The sequence below is a fragment of the Carcharodon carcharias genome, chromosome 30, assembly GCF_017639515.1.
Source record: "Carcharodon carcharias isolate sCarCar2 chromosome 30, sCarCar2.pri, whole genome shotgun sequence".
NCBI classification, from domain to species: Eukaryota; Metazoa; Chordata; class Chondrichthyes; order Lamniformes; family Lamnidae; genus Carcharodon; species Carcharodon carcharias.
The window spans coordinates 15,661,119-15,679,869 of NC_054496.1; positions in this window are offsets into that span (position 1 = coordinate 15,661,119).

Consider the following 18,751-nt stretch of genomic DNA (forward strand, 5'->3'; position numbering starts at 1 on the left):
TAAAAGGGAAGTGTGCCCTGTGAGCCAGTCCTAGCTTCAATCTGGTATCTTCAATTTAAATGTTCTCATGTGCCTAAACTTAATAAATGAACCCACAATGTGTTTACCCAATCCCTTATAAGCAATTGGTGCCTTGTGTCTTGTGCAGTAAACAGACCCTGGGTATTATATCATTATAATAACATGGTAGCTGCAGGGCAGAGGAGTGCAAGGCAGAGTCAGAGTCCATACAACTGTGACAACAATTGCATTTGTATAGCACCTTCAACAGAGTAAAGCATCCCAAGGTGCCCCGCAGGAGGGCCGTCAAACAAAATTTCACATCAAGCCACTGAGATAGTAGGGCAGGTCAAATTGGTGGTGGATTATATGAAGCATCTTAACGGAGGAGAGGGAAGTAGAGAGGTGGAGAGGTTTAGGGAGGGAATTCCAAAGTTTAGGGCCTTGGTAGTTGAAGGCACTGCTGGTGGAATGGTTAAAATCAAGCCTGTGCAAGAGGCCAGAATTGGAGGAGTTCAGATACCCTAGGGGGTTTGTAGAGCTGGAGGGGGTTTTGGAACTGGAAGGGATGAGGTCATGGGGTCAAAACAAGGATGAGAATTTGAGGCGTTACTCAACTAGGAACTAATGTAGGTCATTGAGCACAGGGGGTGATGGGTGAACATGTGTGAGTTAGGACAGGGGCAGCAGAGTTTTGGACAAGCTCAACTTTAAGAAGCCTCCATCCAGAGACTTGCTGGGATTATCACGTCTAAATATAACAAAGACAAGGGTTCAGTAGCAGATGAACTGAGTTGGGTGATGTTAGAGATGGAAATAGATAGACCTAGGGATGGCACGGGTATGTAGTCAGATGGTAATCTCAGGCTGTAAATAAACTGGTTTAGTCTCAGACAGTTGCCAAGGAGAGCGATGGAATCAGTGGTGAGGAAAGAGAGTTTGTAGAAGGTTCCGAAGACAATGGCTTTGGTCTTCCCAATATTATAGTTGGGCAAAATCTCCGCTCATTTTACTGGATGTTTCTGGCATAGTCAACCTTTACTGACCACGCCTAATTGTTCTGGGGAGACGCTTGATGATGTTTAGAGTCAATTGAGTGGTTGAGAGAGGTGATGTTGTTGCAAAATTGGTTGTTGTCAGCATGCATGAGGCGGCTGTGCTTTCAGAGAAAGTAGCATTGATAGTCTGGAGTCTGTGGTAATAAAAGCAAAATACTGCGGATGCTAGAAACCTGAAATAAAAACAGAAAATGCTGGAAGAGCTCCGCAAGCCTGACAGCATCTGTGGAGAGAGAAACAGAGATAATGATATGACTCTTCTTCAGAACTGAAGAAGAACTAGTTTCCAAAGAAGAATCATATTGGACTCGAAACGGTAACTCTGTTTCTCCATCCACAGATGCTGCCAGACCTGCTGAGATTTTCCAGCAGTTTCTGGTTTTATTATGGAGTGCATGGTAGTGGTTGCCTAAATATTTGGGCCTGGAGGTTTGCTCACTTTCGCTCTTCCTGGGCTGCAAGGATATTAGGAAGATTGAGTCGAGGGAGAAAGAGAGAGAGATATTGTGAGAGAGATTTTGTTTTATTCTTTCATTGGATGTGAACATTGCTGGAAAGACCAGCATTTTGTTGCCCATCCCTAATTGCCCTTGAGAAGGTGGTGGTGAGCTACCTACTTGAACCGCTGCAGCCCATGTGGAGTAGGTACACCCATACTGCTGTTAGGGAGGGAGCTTCAGGATTTTGACCCAGCGACAGTGAAGGAACGGTGATATAGTTCCAAGTAAAGATGATGTGTGACATGAGGGCAACTTGCAAATGGTGGTGTCCCCATGCATCTGCTGCCCTTGTCCTTCTAAAGGTCGTGGGCTTGGAAGGCTCTGTTGAAGGAGGCTTAGCGAGTTGCTGCAGTGCATCTCGTATACAGTACACACTGCTGCCACTGTGCATCAGTGGGAGTGAATGTTAAGGTGGTGGATGTGGTTCCAATCAAGTGGGCTGCTTTGTCCTGGATGGTGTTGAGCTTCTTGAGTGTTGTTGGAGCTGCATCCATCCAGACAAGTGGAGATTATTCCATCACGCTCCTGACTTCTGCTTTGTAGATGGTGGACAGGCTTTGGGGAGTCAGGAAATGAGTGACTCGCCATAGAATTTTCAGTCCCTGACCTGCTCTTTTGAATGATACTGTTTTAAGTTAAGTTGTGACCAGTGATAGATTCGTCTCCATGATATTTGGCTTAGTTCTGGCAGTTACACACGGCCAGCATAGAGGAGCTTTCTCAACTGACCCTTCCAGGCTTTTCATAGATGGTAGCCTACCTGAAAACCCCTCAGCATGGGACACCTCACTTTAAAGATACATTTGCACAAGAAAGCAGAAAAGATGACAACACCTCTGAAAGTGTGGCACTCCCTCAGTACTGCATTGGGTGTGCTATCCTATAGAATGCGCTCTCTGAACCGGAGAGGTCAGAGATGGGACGCTGCCTCTAAGGAATCAAACTTGGCCTGCTCGTGAGATAAAAAGATTCAATTAGATTCTTCCTGAAACTTTATGCGTAAGTGAAGCGTAGCCTAGTCTGAGTTACTTCAGTGATGACATTGAAATTTAGTGGTGCTTCCAACTGGCTGTTTAACAACAAACAGGTTCTTCCCCATGTAGAAAGGTAGATCAGGGTTAGTAAATGCTGCTTAGAAACTAGCCTTGGGTTGGGTTACATTTCTGGCTCTGGTGAGTTGAGAAAAATGAAGATCGACAAATGACATTAGTATATTCTTCTGCCTATCTAGTTTCCCTGTTTCCTAGCTGGGACTGACCTCTCTGTGACTGTAGCAGTGCTCCTCAGTAACCCGGTTAAATGAGTTTTTTCTTTGCACTAAACAATAGACATTTCCTCCGCACCCTCTCCATCCCCTGACCCCACACAAACTTGCTTTAACTTTTAGGTGAATGTTTTCATTTCCCAATCCCTATCTCTGCCAGCATGCAAACACTCTCAGCGCAGACAGAAAACTCCCTTCACCCCATGCCTCAGCCCTAACCTTAAAGGAAGAAAGAACTTTCATTTATATAGCACCTTTCACCACATCAAGACATGGTAATGAAGCACTTTTGAAGTGGAGTAGTTGAAAGACTTTTAAACTGTTGCAAGTACAGGAGGCAATTTCACACTGCAAGAATCCACAAACAGCAATGTGATTTGCCATTGATCTGTATTCTTTCAAGTGATGTTGGCTGAGGAATAAATATCCACGAGCGCAGCTCCCCCGACTCATCTTCAGGGATATTGTCAAGTGATCTTTAGCATCCGCCCGAAAGAGCAGGCAGGGCCTCAATTTAACATCTCATCTGAGGGACAGCCCCTCCAACAGTACGGCACTCCCTCAGTACCTGCAGTCCACGAACTTCTGTGCTCAGGCGTGTGAAGTGGGACTGGAACCCACCAGCTCCTGAGCCAGGGGAGAGAGTGCTACCCACCGAGCCATGGCAGCCCTTGCTGCACCCAATTGACAATGTTCCTCATCCCCAATCACCCTTGTGACATCTGATGGTGAGATTGAATTTACTGGCAATTAACTTGGAGTTAGGGCAATCGGGGATCCCCTTTCTGGGAGCTGAACTGTGACCGTCTCAATTTAACTCACAAGGGCCAACTGAAGCAAGCAGACAGGAGGGGCTTTTATTCCATTCATCTGGGTTAGGTTCAATCCCAGGTCCCAGAGTTGAAAAGATGGTGGCGTGAGCTCAACTCACACCCTGGCTGTTGGTAAATTGAATTCCGTTCATTAATTAAATCTGGAATTAAAAAGCCAGTCTGTGGTAAAGTGAGGTACCCTGTCCCTTTAAGAGAATGCAAAAGAACTGATCATGTGACAGCACTGACGAATCATTGTACAGTGCGGGCTACTGGGAACTGTAAGTCTAGTTCTGGAGGTTTCTGAGTGAGCACGTATGATCTGGTGCTCCCTATGTCTCAATAAACCAACACTGTTTAGTCTTACATCAGTCTCCCCCTGTTATTGATTGCAAACAGCAATTGATGAGAACTTAGGAAGGCGTGCGGTTAAAACTCATTTACCCAAGGCATAAAATAGCGTCAGTAATGATGACCATGAAACAATCAGATTGACATTTAAAAACCCATCTAGTGCACTAATGTCATTTAGGGAAGGAAATCTACCCAGCCTGGCCTTATGTGACTCCATATCCACAATGTGGCTAAACCTTAACTGCCCTCTGAAATGGCTGAACGAGCTACTCACTTATATTCAAAAAAAAGATAACTCACCTTCTAACGGGCAGTGCGGGACTGCCAATAAATGCTGGCCTTGCCAGTGATGCCCACATCCTGTGAGTTAATACATTTTTAAAAAGTAAAGCATGTCAATCCCTCCCTTCTTTACCCCACTGCCCCTCTCAAGACCATCCCCCCACCCCCTGTCTTGACCAAGATTCAATTCCTCTACTTGAAATTCTAAATATCATTGGCGATAAAGACAAACACGACATTTTTAAAAAAAGATCCAAAATTAGCGAGAGGAAATGGACAAAAGGAGGTCAGTCAGGTCCCTCCCCTGCCGAAATATGGTCGCAAGGCTGCGGTGAAAGCAGTTCTAGCGACGAAAATCTGAAATGGAAATTTGGCCCCCATGAGGTTTAATAAAGGAAGTGAACATTCAATTGAAATCCTACTGTACAGGGAGGCTGTGCCCTCTTCTATAACAAGAGAGTCCACAAAGTGTTAAAGGTTGCCGAGCTCGGGAGGAAGGGTGAGACATTTGTTTTCTCTGATTTGGATTTGCCTACCTCTCTGCAAGCATCTGTCCCAACTAATCTACTTCCTCTCCCTACTGTGGGAGCAGTCCGCTCTCTTATCCCAGCAGGCACGGTGACTCATACTTCAGCAATGTAAATGAGTCACGGACTGGGTGGAGTGCCTCTAGCTCTTTCTCCCTCCTCCCCACCACCACCACCACCACCCCCCCACCCCCCCACCACCAATCCTCGCTACTCGTTCACCAAGCCCCCCCCCACCTCCTCCAGGACACTCAGCCATCCCTTAAAAATGTTCATAACACAGCTGTTATCTTGCGTTTTATTGGTGAGGGGGCTGAACGCTTCTCAACAGCTAGGAGCTGGAGACGGTAGTTTTCTGCTGGTTCAAAGTGGCCCTCTTAACCCTCGGAGTGCCGGGGGCAACTCGGCCATAGGCTCGTTTGTTAAAGGCACCACCCAGTGTGGCACGGACCAGGAATGATCCAGAGCCCCAGTGCCCATGTTAATAGATTCTCAGTTACAATTGGCCTCAGAGCGGTCAGTGCATTAGGTAAGGCAAAACATCCAAGGCAAACCTGACAAGTTGTTCTTTTCTACTTGGGAGCGAACATGTTTTATCGCTTTCTGGAATCTTACAACACAGGAGGCCATTCAGCCCAGTTCCCTACTCTTTCCCACTAGCCCTGCAAATTTCTCCTTTCCAAGTGTATATGGAAACCAGAAAATAGGAACAGCAGGAGGCCATTCAGCCCCTCGAGCCTGCTCTGCCATTCAGTTAGATCATGGCTGATCTGCATCTTAACTCCATCAACCTACTTTGCTTCCATAGCCCTTAACAAAAACCCTAAATCCTAGTTAAACGGTTAAACAGGTTAGGTCTTTATTCATTAGAGTTTAGAAGAATGAGGGGTGATCTTATTGAAGCGTACAAATTTCTGAGGGGGCTTGACAGGGTAGATGTTGAGAATAGATGTTGAGATTCCATAGGGATCGTTCCCTCCGGGACACCCTGGTCCACTCCTCCATCACCCCCTACTCCTCAACCCCCTCCTATGTCACCACCCCATGCCCACGCAAAAGATGCAACACCTGCCCCTTCACTTCCTCTCTCCTCACCGTCTAAGGGCCCAAACACTCCTTTCAAGTGAAGCAACATTTCACTTGCATTTCCCCAACTTAGTCTACTGCATTCGTTGCTCCCAATGCGGTCTCCTCTACATTGGAGAGACCAAACGTAAACTGGGCAACCACCTTGCAGAACACCTGTGGTCTGTCTGCAAGAATGACCCAAACCTCCCTGTCGCTTGCCATTTTAACACTCCGCCCTGCTCTCTTGCCCACATGTCTGTCCTTGGCTTGCTGCATTGTTCCAGTGAAGCCCAAAACAAACTGGAGGAACAGCACCTCATCTTCCGACTAGGCACTTTACAGCCTTCCGGACTGAATATTGAATTCAACAACTTTAGGTCTTGAGCTCCCTCCTCCATCCCCACCCCCTTTCTGTTTCCCCCTTCCTTTTGTTTTTTCCAATAAATTATATAGATTTTTCTTTTCCCACCTACTTCCAATATTTTAAAATATTTTAAAATCTTTTATGCTCCCCCCACCCCCACTAGAGCTATACCTTGAGTGCCCTACCCTCCATTCTTAATTAGCACATTCGTTTAGATAATATCACCAACTTTAACACCTCTGTGTTCTTTTGTTCTGTTGTTTGTGACATCTTTTGATGATCTGCTTCTATTACTGCTTGTTTGTCCCTACAACCACACCAACCCCCTCCACTTCTCTCTCTCCCCCCACCCAAACCCCCCACCCCCACACACCTTAAACCAGCTTATATTTCACCCCTTTCTTGGACTCACACAAGTTCTGTCGAAGGGTCATAAGGACTCGAAACGTCGATGCTGCCAGACCTGCTGAGTTTTTCCAGGTAATTCTGTTTTTGTTTTAGATGTTGAGAAGATGTTTCCACTGGTGGGGGAATCTCAAACTAGGTGGCAGAGATACAGAATAAGGGGACACTCATTTAATACTGAGATGCAAAGGAATTTCTTCTCTCAGAGGGTAGTGAATATCTGGAATTCTCTACCTCAGAGAGTTGTGGAGGCTAGATCACTGAAAGTTTTTAAAGAGGGTGTAGATAGATTTTTGAAATATCGGAGAGTTGAAGTCTATGAGGAGCTGGCAGGAAAGAGGGGCTGAGACCCGGGGCAGATCAGCCATGATCTTACTGAATGGCAGGGCAGGCTTGAGGGGCTGAATGGCCTACTCCTGCTCTTATTTCTTATGTTCTTAACTGAATCTTTCACAGCCCGTCTGGGGGAGGGAGTTCCAGATTTCCACTGCCCTTTGTATGAAGAATTGTTGCCTGACAGCACCCTTGAGTGACTGAGCTCTCATTTCGAAAGTTATGTCTCCTGCTTGTGGATTCTCCCCAACAGAGGAAAAAGTTTCTTTCTATTGACTGTTGACTGTATAAACACCTCAATGTGACCATGCCTCAACCTTCTGTACTGCACATTCAGACAACAATCTTGATCCTCATTTATTTTTCTTCATTCATAGGATGTGGGCTTCGCTGGCTGGGCCCAACATTTATTGCCCATCCCTAATTGCCCTTGAGAAGGTGGTGGTGAGCTGCCTTCTTGAACCGCTGCAGTCCATGTGGTGTAGGTACACCCACTGTGCTGTTAGGGAGGGAGTTCCAGGATTTTGACCCAGCGACAGTGAAGGAATGGCCAATATATTTCCAAGTCAGGATGGTGAGTGGCTGGGAGGGGAACCTCCAGGTGGTGATGTTCCCATGTATCTGTTGCCCTTGTCCCTCTAGGTGGTAGAGGTCATGGGTTTGGAAGGTGCTGTCTAAGGAGTCTTGGTGAGTTCCTGCAGTGCATCGTGTAGATGGTACACACACTGCTGCTACTGTGTGTTGGTGGTGGAGGAAGTAAATGTTTGTGGATGGGGTGCCAATCAAGCTGGCTGCTTTGTCCTGGATGGTGTCAAGCTTCTTGAGTGTTGCTGGAGCTGCACTCATCCAGGCAAGTGGACAATATTCCATTACAGAGGGCGCTGGTGAGAAGTGACAGAAGCATTCTGGGACAAGTCACTGCAGACACGGCGACTCAGGAGGGAATCAAGGAGGACCCACTGTCAAAGAACGGAATAGCCCCAAACATTACATTGCTGTAGTGTTTCCATCCCTCCCTCCTCCTCAAACCTAAAAAAAAGAGAGAGGAAGAGGCAGTGCCTTCAGGAGTGCACCAGACCTGCCAAGGACGCTCTTCTGAAAGCGGATTTTAAAGAAAAAGCAGCTGATTGGTGAGTAAATCCTGGGAGCAGACTCGGAGGGAGGAGCACCAGAGCAGTGAGTATAAATCTAGCCTACCTCGGGGATTCGCAGCCTTGTCTCCAGGGAGCAGACTCGGAGGGAGGAGCACCAGAGTGGTGAGTATAAATCTAGCTTACCTCGAGGATTGGCGGCCTTGTCTCCAGGGAGCAGACTCGGAGGGAGGAGCACCAGAGCGGTGTGTATAATTCTAGCTTACCTTGAGGATTGGTGGCCTTGTCTCCAGGGAGCAGACTCGGAGGGAGGAGCACCAAAGTGGTGACCTCAGGGCACAGAGTAACTGACGCCAAAACTGAAAAAGTGACATCACAGGAAAGCTGTGACCTAATTGGTTGGTAGGAAATCTGCACCAAATTTGAAGAAAAGACACTGCAAAGCTAATTAATAAATTAATTATGTAAGTCGAGATGGCTGGGCAGGTGATGTGCTGTAGCTGTATGATGTGGGAGCTGGCAGATCCCATTGCGAGCTGCATTGACCACATCTGCAGCAAGTGTTGGTTGCTGGAAGAACTCAGGCTCAGAATTGATGAGCTGGAGTCTGAGCTCCAGTTGCTGCAGCACATCCGGGAGGGGGAGAGTTACCTGGACGCTTTGTTTCAGGAGGTGGTCACACCCGGTAGATTAAGTACCTCAAATTCAGTCAGTGGTCAGGGTCAGCAGGGTGTGACTGCAAGTGAGGCAGCTAGAGGGATCTTGTGTTCAGGAACAGAGGAGCCTCAGCTCTTGACCTTGTCCAACAGGTACGAGGTACTTGCTCCCTGTGTGGATGAGGAAGAGGGCTGTAGGGAGGATGAGCCAGCTGACCAGAGCACCGTGGCACAGGGGGCCATTCAAGAGGGGGGAGCAAAAAGACAAGTGGTAGCTGTAGGGGATTCTATAATTAGGGGAATTGATAGCTTCCTTTGTAAGCAGGATCGAGAGTCCCACATGGTATGTTGCCTGCCCGGTGCCAGGATGAGAGACATCTCTGACCGGCTTGAAAGGATATTGGAGAGGGAGGGGGAGGATCCAGTTGTTGTGGTCCATGTCAGGACAAATAACATAGGTAAGACTAGGAAAGAGGACCTGTTTGGGGATTATCAGGAACGAGGAACTAAATTAAAGAACAGGTCCTCAAGGGTTATAATCTCCGGATTACTACCCGAGCCACGTGCAAATTGGCATAGGGACACGAGAATAAGGGAAGTAAACACGTGGCTAAAGGAGTGGTGCAGGAAAGAGGGGTTCCATTTCGTGGGGCACTGGCATCAGTATTGGAACAGGAAGGATCTGTACTGTTGGGACGGTCTCCACCTGAACCGATCTGGGACCAATGTTCTGGCGAAAAGGGTAAATAGGGTGGTCAACAGGACTTTAAACTAGAAAGTGGGGGGGGGTGGAGGGAAGGGTAAAACTCCAGGAAGTATGACAATTGGGAAACAAAGCAGTAGGTTAGCGTGTGGGGGGGTGGATTCAACTTCATGGAAAATTATGAAAAAACTGAAAAGAAAGGAGAGCCCAGGAGAGGCTATTAAAGTCTCCGGGACACAAAATAGGACAGAGTGTTTGGAAAGGGCTAGGAATCTAACTTCAAGCACATCAGATAAAGGGACGACAATGCGAAAAGGGACAGGAAATACAGGACTGAAGGTGTTGAATCTGAATGCACGCAGTATACGAAATAAGGTAAATAAGCTTAAGGCGCAGATTGAAATTGGCAGGGATGATCTGGCTGGCATCACGGAGACATGGCTGCAAGGGGATCAGGACTGGGAGCTAAATATCCAAGGATATACATCCTAACAAAAAGATAGGCAGGTTGGCAGAAGGGGTGGGGTTGCTTTGTTAGTAAGAAATGAAATTAAATCAATAGCAAGAAACGACGTAGGGTCAGATGATGTAGAATCTGTGCGGGTAGAGTTGAGGAACCGCAAAGGTAAAAAAACCATTATGGGAGTTATGTACAAGCCTACGAACAGTAGTCAGGATGTGGGGCACAAGATACACCAGGAGATAGAAAAAGCGTGTAAGGAAGGCAAGGTTACAGTGATCACGTAGGATTTCAACATGCAGGTAGACTGGTAAAATCAGGTTGGTAGTGGATCCCAAGAAAAGGAATTTGTAGAATGTCTACGAGATGGCTTTTTGGAGCAGCTTGCGGTGGAGCCCACTAGGGAACAGGCAATTCTAGATTTACTGATGTGTAATGAGGCAGATTTGATAAGGGAGCTTAATGTGAGGGAACCCTTTGGAGGAAGTGACCATAATATTATAGAATTTACCCTGCAATTTGAGAGAGAAAAGCTGGAATCAGATGTAACGGTATTACAGTTGAATAAAGGCAACTACAGAGGCATGAGGGAGGAGCTGGTCAGAATTGACTGGGAGATGAGCCTAGCAGGAAAGACAGTGGAACAGCAATGGCAGGAGTTTCTGGGAGTAATTTGGGAGACACAGCAAAAATTCATCCCTAGGAAGAAGAAGCATACTAAAGGGAAGACAAGGCAACCATGGCTGACAAGGAAAATCAGAGACAGCATAAAAGCTAAAGAGAAAGCATACAATGCAGCGAAGAGCAGTGGGAAACCAGGGGATTGGGAAGCCTACAAAGACCAACAGAGGACAACTAAAAAAGAAATAAGGAGGGAGATTAAATATGAGGGTAAACTAGCCAGTAATATAAAAGAAGATTGCAAGAGTTTTTTTAGATATACAAAGAGTAAGAGAGAGGCAAAAGTGGACATTGGGCCACTGGAAAATGATGCTGAAGAAGTAGTAGTGGGGAACAAAGAAATAGCGGAGGAACTGAACTTTGCGTCAGTCTTCACGGTGGACAACACGAGTAACATCCCCAAAGTTCAAGAGAGTCAGGGGGCAGAGGTGAGTATGGTGCCCATTACCAAGGAGAAGGTGCTAGGAAAACTGAAAGGTCTGAAGGTGGATAAATCACCTGGACCAGATGGATTACAGCCCAGAGTTCTGAAGGAGATAGCTGAAGAGATAGTGGAGGCATTAGTGGTGATCTTTCAGGAATCACTGGAGTCAGGGAGGGTCCCAGAAAATCGCTAATGTAACCCCCCTGTTTAAGAAGGGAGTGAGGCAATTGACGGAAAATTACAGGCCAATTAGCCTGACCTCGATTGACTGACCTGATTAGGCTGCTCAGTTAAATAAGAGCCCATGGTGTTAGAGGCAAGGTACTAGCATGGACAGAAGATTGGCTGTCTGGCAGGAGGCAGAGAGTGGGGATAAGTGGGTCCTTCTCAGGATGGCGGCCGGTGACTAGTGGATTTTCGCAGGGGTCAGTTTTGGGACCACAACTTTTCACTTTATACATTAATGATCTAGATGAAGGAACTGAGGGCATTCTGGCTAAGTTTGCAGATGATACAAAGATAGGTGGAGGGACAGGTAGTATTGAGGAGGCGGGGAGGCTGCAGAAGGATTTGGACAGGTTAAGAGAATGGGCAAAGAAGTGGCAAGATGGAATACAATGTGGGGAAGTGTGAGGTCATGCACTTTGGTAGGAAGAATAGAGGCATAGACTATTTTCTAAATGGGGAGAGAATTCAGAAAGCTGGAGTGCAAAGGGACTTGGAAGTCCTAGTCCAGGATTCCCTTAAGGTTAACTTGCAGGTTGAGTCGGTAGTTAGGAAGGCAAATGCAATGTTGGCATTTATTTTGAGACGACTAGAATATAAAAACAGGGATGTGCTGCTGAGGCTTTATAAGGTCAGACCACATTTAGAATATTGCGAGCAATTTTAGGCCCCGTATCTCAGGAAGGATGTGCTGGCCCTGGAGAGAGTCCAGAGGAGGTTCACGAGAACGATCCCAGGAATGAAAGGCTTAACATATGAGGAACGTTTGAGGACTCTGGGTCTATACTCGATGGAGTTTAGAAGGATGAGGGGGGATCTGATTGAAACTTACAGAATACTGAAAGGCCTGGATAGAGTGGACGTGGGGAAGATGTTTCCATTAGTAGGAAAAACTAGGACCCGAGGCACAGCCTCAGAGTAAAGGGAAGACCTTTTAGAGCAGAGATGAGGAGAACAGTTTTAGCCAGAGAGTGGTGAATCTATGGAATTCTTTGCCACAGAAGGCTGTGGAGGCGCCAGGTCATTGAGTGTATTTAAGACCGAGATAGATGAGTTCTTGATTGGTAAGGGGATCAAAGGTTACGGAGAGAGGGCGGGAGAAAGGGGTTGAGAAACTTATCAGCCATGATTGAATGGAGGAGCAGACTCGATGGGCCAAATGGCCTAATATCTGCTCCTATGTCTTATGGTCTTATGGTCTTATCACACTCCTGACTTGTGCCTTGTAGATGGTGGACAGGCTCTGGGGAGTCAGGAGGTGAGTTACTTGCTGCAGGATTCCTAGCCTCTGACCTGCTCTTGTAGTCACAGTACTTACATGGCTAGTCCAGTTCAGCTTCTGGTCAATGGTAACCCCCAGCATGTTGACAGTGGGGGATTTAGCAATGGTAATGCCATTGAATGTCAAGAGGTATTGTCGTTCTCATTGTCAGTGTCATTGTCCCTGAATGAACTGGTGCAGTTTGCACAATAGTTAAAGCCTTTGGCAGGCATAGTTATTTTGGACTATTTAGCCCATTGGCCGGTGTCAAATTGACATACCTTTGATCCAAGGTCAGTAGCTACACATTCTCAGAGCAATGGAAAAAACATTTCACTTTGTGCCTTGTAGTCCACGTGTATTAATGATCTTTATTTAAGCTTCTATAGGGTAAAAATTCCAACTGGTGATATCGTTACCACCACTAGGACTTGGAGATCTCCCCACCCTCTCCCCATTCTTTTCTTCTTGGGATTCACTGTAATGTATCCCTGCGCATTCTGAGCAGGAACACAAACTAACCTGCATCGTGCATGCCATGTCTAGGGTTCTTGATGCCAAGCTCTGTGGGCATTACCACCATTCAGTGTTCCGTCTGTCCATTCACACCCATCATTAAATGCCAGTTGTATTCATATAGAGACGCAGGAGACCAGAAATTCCAGCACTCGGTGGTGAGGGAGAGAGGGAGACAGGGGACAATGCTGAAATAGAGTTGCGATAAGGGGCCCTTTTGAGGTCTTGATGGCCTTTTTTAAGGCACGTCCCTGGTCATTCCTGGGCTACATCCTGAATTCTGTTCAATGCAGGCCAAAGGGGATGGAAAGCTGGAAATCTCTCCAAAGGCTGTGGGGCTTTGATGGTCAATTGAAATGTTCAAGACTGAGGTTGTTGGGTAAGGATATTATAGTAATTATAATTTTAAGAAATGTAGGACTGTAGCTTTAAGAATAATCCTGTATTGTAACATCACATGATCTGTGTAAACCAATCAGTATGTAGCAGGGGAGCCTCTAGTGGAGAGTTCTTCTTTAGTTATAGAGTTAGATGCACCCATGTAGTTGCTGCTGCTATCTTGTTAATAAAGTTCAATGTGTCCACCAAGAAAAGTTGCCTGGAAAATCAACCCTATAACAAACTGGCAATGAGGATAAATTAGATCCGTTGCTATACCTCGCCCAGTAATTGTGAGTATCTAAGTTAATTAAAAAGGAAGATATACTCATCCGAAATGCCACAGTCTGGCAGCCAGCCACAGACAACTCGTCTCAACACATCGAACATCTTGCGTTCTTCTTTCAAGCCAATGAAATCACAGGGTTGGAAAGGGGACAACGATTCTCCTGAGCATTTGGGGAGCAAGACCTGCAGTTTAATTGGAAGCTCGATGACCCCCAGTACCCCAGATTTGAAGGCCTTCAGTGAATTAGTAGACCTCATTAAGAGACATTTTCAACCCAAGCCCTCAGTCACAATGCAGAGGTTCAGGTTCAACTCACAGAATAGTGGCCCGGGGGAGGCCATTGCTAACTATGTGGTGGAATTAACACAGATAACGGAATATTGTGATTTCGGTGAAACCCTGAATGACTTGCTCAGGGATTGTTTGTTGTGTAGCACGCAGGAGGATGCTATTCAGCGAAAATTGCTGGCTGAAGTGATCTTGATTTTAAGAAAGTGTTAGAAATAGCGCTGGTGATGGAAAGCACTGTCAGGGATTCACAAGCGATTCAGGGGGGTGCAAAATGGCACTGTCCTCCTAGTTGGGTGGGAACAGTCAGCCGAAAGTGGTGCGAAAAGCCGGGAATTCACCGCGAAGCAGGAAACAGCCGTCGCTAACCAAAAATTGAGAGAAAACAGCTTAGCAACAAAGCCGAAAACTAATTTTTATCGATGTGGAAACAATCATACTCAGAACAATTGGCAATTTTAAAAAGTACAGTGTTATTTTTGTCACAGAAGTGGGCACAAAATGAAACATTGCAAAGCGAGATTTAAACAGGTTTCCAAACAACAATCAAAGTCATTTATTTGGACCACCGGGTAGATGCCCAAGGGTTACACCCTGCTGAAGAGATGGTTAAAGAAATCACAGAGGCACCTGCTCCTAAGAGCATCTCTGAATTTAAATCATTTTTAGGGATGATAAATTATTATGGCCGATTTCTACCAATCAACAGTTCTAGCCCCTCTACATTCACTGCTAAAGAAAAATCAGCATTGGGTTTGGATGTCACCCCAAGAAGAAGCCTTCATGAAAGTGAAACAGCTCTTGCACTCTTCAAATTTGTAAGTGCATTATGACCAGACAAAGGAATTGGTGCTAACCTGTGATGCATCCCCCTGTGGAGTGGGAGCAGTCCTATCTCACAAGATGGACGGCAGTACAGAGAGGCTGATAGGCTATGTATCCAGGACACTTACCACAGCTGAAAATGAATATTCTCAAAGCGAAAAGGAAGGTCTGTCGATTAATTTTCGTGTAAAAAAATTCCATCAATATGTGCATGGGCGACACTTCACCTTAGTATCAGACCACAAACCACTTCTGGGCCTGATTAACAAGGAAAAGCCCATAACTTCTGCACGAATTCAAAGGTGGGCCCTAATTTTGGCAGCATATGAATACGCCTTTGTACACAGGCCAGGGATGCGTATCACAAATGCCAATGCCCTCAGTCATCTTCCTTTGCAAGAGAACAATGACCACGTCCCAATTCCCCAAGAACTCATATTAGTGATGAATTTCCTGGATTCTTCACCAGTCTGTGCCAGGCAGATAAGAAACTGGATGAATCGTGATCCAGTCCTGTCTCGAGTGAGAGACCAAATGTTACACGGTTGGTCCCAGGAACCAGTCTCTGATGAATTGAATCTGTTTGTCAACCGAAGACGCGGAATGAGCAGCCAAGATGGTATTCTGTTATGGGGTCAACAAGTAGTAATTCCTTCACAAGGAAGGGAACCGCTCTTCGTAGAGCTACATAGTGCACATCCAGGAATCTCATGAACGACGATAACCTGAAATTATCTTTGGTGGCTGGGGATGGACAGTGATAATGAAAATGTGGTAAAACACTGTGTGCAGTGTCAACAGCTACAAAAGTTGCTGGTGGCAGCCCATTACCCCATGGAGTGACCTGGTAGAGACGGGGTGAGATTGCACATAGGTCACATTGGTGTTTTCCTTGGAACCATGCTTTTACTGATTATAGATGCTCATTCCAAGTAGTTGGGCATTTATGAGGTAAAATCGCCAACACTGGGTGCTACTATAGAAAAACCACACCAGAGCTTCACCATCCATGGATTGCCAGAGGTAATCGTCTCAATTAATGGTACTGTGTTTACGAGCGCTGAGTTTCAGCGATTTGTCAACATCAACGGTATCAACCACATGAAGACTGCACCATACCATCCATCATTTAACAGACTAGCGGAAAGAGCTGTACAAACTTTTAAGGCAGGAATGATAAAGTTAGCAGGTGTTTCGTTGGAAACTAGACTTGCTCATTTCCTATTTCACTACAGGACAACATCCCCCCACTATGACAGGAGCAACCCTGCAGTGTTACTGATGAGGCGCCATCTTCGAACAAGACTGAGCCTGATACTTCCCAATTTGGAGGGGAAGGTGAAGAAAAGTCAAGGGAACCAAAAAAGCGCCCTCATGATTTGCATAGTCAGGAACGACAATTTACTGTTGGACAAGCAGTATGTGAGGAATTTCAGTGGGGGACCGAAGTAGTTACCTGGTAAAGTAAGTTCTGTGACCAGACCATTGTCGTACCACGTGGAAGTGGAGGGCCGGATCACCCGTAAGCATGTGGATCATTTGAGAAAAAGAGAGCTACCCCAACAAATGATGTTCCACCTGTAACCATTACTCAACCAGTGGTTCCTGTTGAAGTTGCTCAACCAAGGACAGACGTTCCAGATGTCTCTGTCAGAGTGGAAGACACTGAATTGCCTGTGCCTAGTGAGGTACCTGATGTTAATGTGATTCCAGAGAATGAGGTTCCTGTCAAAGAATTGGAACTCATGGAGCTACGATATTCCACATGGATCAGGAAACCACCTGAAAGACTGAACTTGTAATTTCATGACCTGTGTAAATATTGTAATGTCATGAGATAACTATCCTTGTAAATATAAAATGTACAGATAAGTTAAAGGGGGAGGAATGCAGTAATTATAGTTTTGAGAAAAGTAAGACTGTAGCTTTAAGAATAACCCTGTGTTGTAAGATCACATGATCTGTGTAAACCAATGGGCTAGCAGCATGGGGAACCTGTAGGGGAGAGTTCTTCTTTAGCTATAGAGTTTGATGCACACATGTAGTTGCTGCTGCTGCTGTCTTGTAAATAAAATTAAATGTGTCCACCAAGAAAAGTTGCCTAGAAAATCAACTATATAACAGATGTCAAGGTATGAATCAATGGCAGATAAATAGAGTTGAGATATGGATCACTACTGATTTAATTGGATGCATCAACGACTCTCTCCTGTTCCAATGTTCCTATGTGTCAGAGCTGAGATACAACCGTAGATCAAGTACAATTGGAAGGAAGGGCACACAACGTTCTTGGTTGGTCCTTGATACATGAAGGATCTCAGACTCTGGCACTTCTCCAAGTTTCTGTTGTGGAGAGGTCTTACTGCAGCATCTGTCCAGGTGTACGGTGTCTGACCCAATTATGCAAATGTCCCTGCGATTGGGGAGGAAGCCATGGTCAAGTCAAAGCAATGGGCACTTTGCATGTCTTTCCCATTAAGACATGCTTCTGAGAGGGTAAACAAGCGAGCTAGAGCCAGCTCTGGAGAAGGGTCATACAGACTCGAAACGTTAACTCCACTTCTCTCTCCATAGATGCTGTCATACCTACTGAGCTTTTCCAGCATTTTCTGTTTTTAAGCCAGTTAAATAACTGTTTACAGTATCTCTGGCTGTGAAAAAAAGGCTTTCCACGAATTCAACAGGACAGTTCCTTAATGAAGAGGAGATGGTAACACCAGCACCTCCAAGAACAGCATTTAGTTTAACCATAAGGTAGTTTCCAGTGTCATTTGGCAATTCAGTGTGAACTGAATGCTTTGAAAATGTCCCAGTGCCAGTAGCCCAAGCTTTAACTGGTAGCAGATGAAAGAAGGAATTCACTGGCCTCTCATTCTGTACCAGATCTGGGCAAACGGTTAACAAATTAGGCTCAACTTATTCCCCGACAGATGTTCAGTCCATATGTGCTTGACCGCTTGGTGATTCTGCATGTTTTCTCTTCTACATATCTAACCCTGTGCTTCCAGGAACATAGGAACAGGCGGAGCCCATTTAGCCCCTCGAGCCTGTTCTCACATTCAATGACAGTTTACCTGCACAAACCCCATGTACCCACCTTTGCCCCTTATGAGAATCTCTCAATCGCAGTTTTAAAATGGGCATGTTTCTCCCAGATGTTTCCCGAGTGCCAGGTGGCTGTTGGCTTTCAGTAGCCTGGTGGGAGGTTCAGGTGAGTTACATGCAGGGTTATGAACTCCGATGCTGTGGGGGCTTCCTGGCTATATATCCCGTTCCATGTTCTCTGACCTACACTGGCTCCTGCTCCGAGCAGCAGCCTGAAAGTTAACTTGCAAAAGTTAGTCCCTTTTGAGTCGCTAGCTGCGCAAACATATTTAAAGAGCCCGCGCGCTCCCAAACAAATCAGCCACGCGCTCCCAAAAGAATAGAGGAAACGTTGCCACGACACCTTGACTTTAAAATTCTCATCTTGGTTCAAAATCCCTCTGTGGTAAAATGTCCCGAGATCCTTCACAGGAGCGATTGGCAGCCAAAATTTGACACCCAAGCCTTGTAAGGAGACATAAGAACATAAGAACTAGGAGCAGGAGTAGGCAATTCAGCCCCTCGAGCCTGCCCCACCATTCATTATGATCATGGCTGATCTCGTTTCAGCCTCAACTCCAATTTCCCGCCCTCTCCCCATAACCTTTCAACCCGTTACTAATTAAAAATCTGTCTATCTCCTCCTTAAATTTATCCAGCGTCCCGGCATCCACTGCACTCTGAGGTAGTGAATTCCACAGATTCACGACCCTTTGAGAAAAGTAATTCCTCCTCATCTCTGATTTAAATCTACCACCCCTTAGCCTAAAACTATGGCCACTCGTTCTAGAATGCCCCACAAGGGAAACATCCTCTCCACATCTACTTTGTCTCTCCCCTTTAGCATCTTATACACTTCAATTAGATCTCCTCTCACTCTTCTAAACTCTAGTGAGTAAAGGC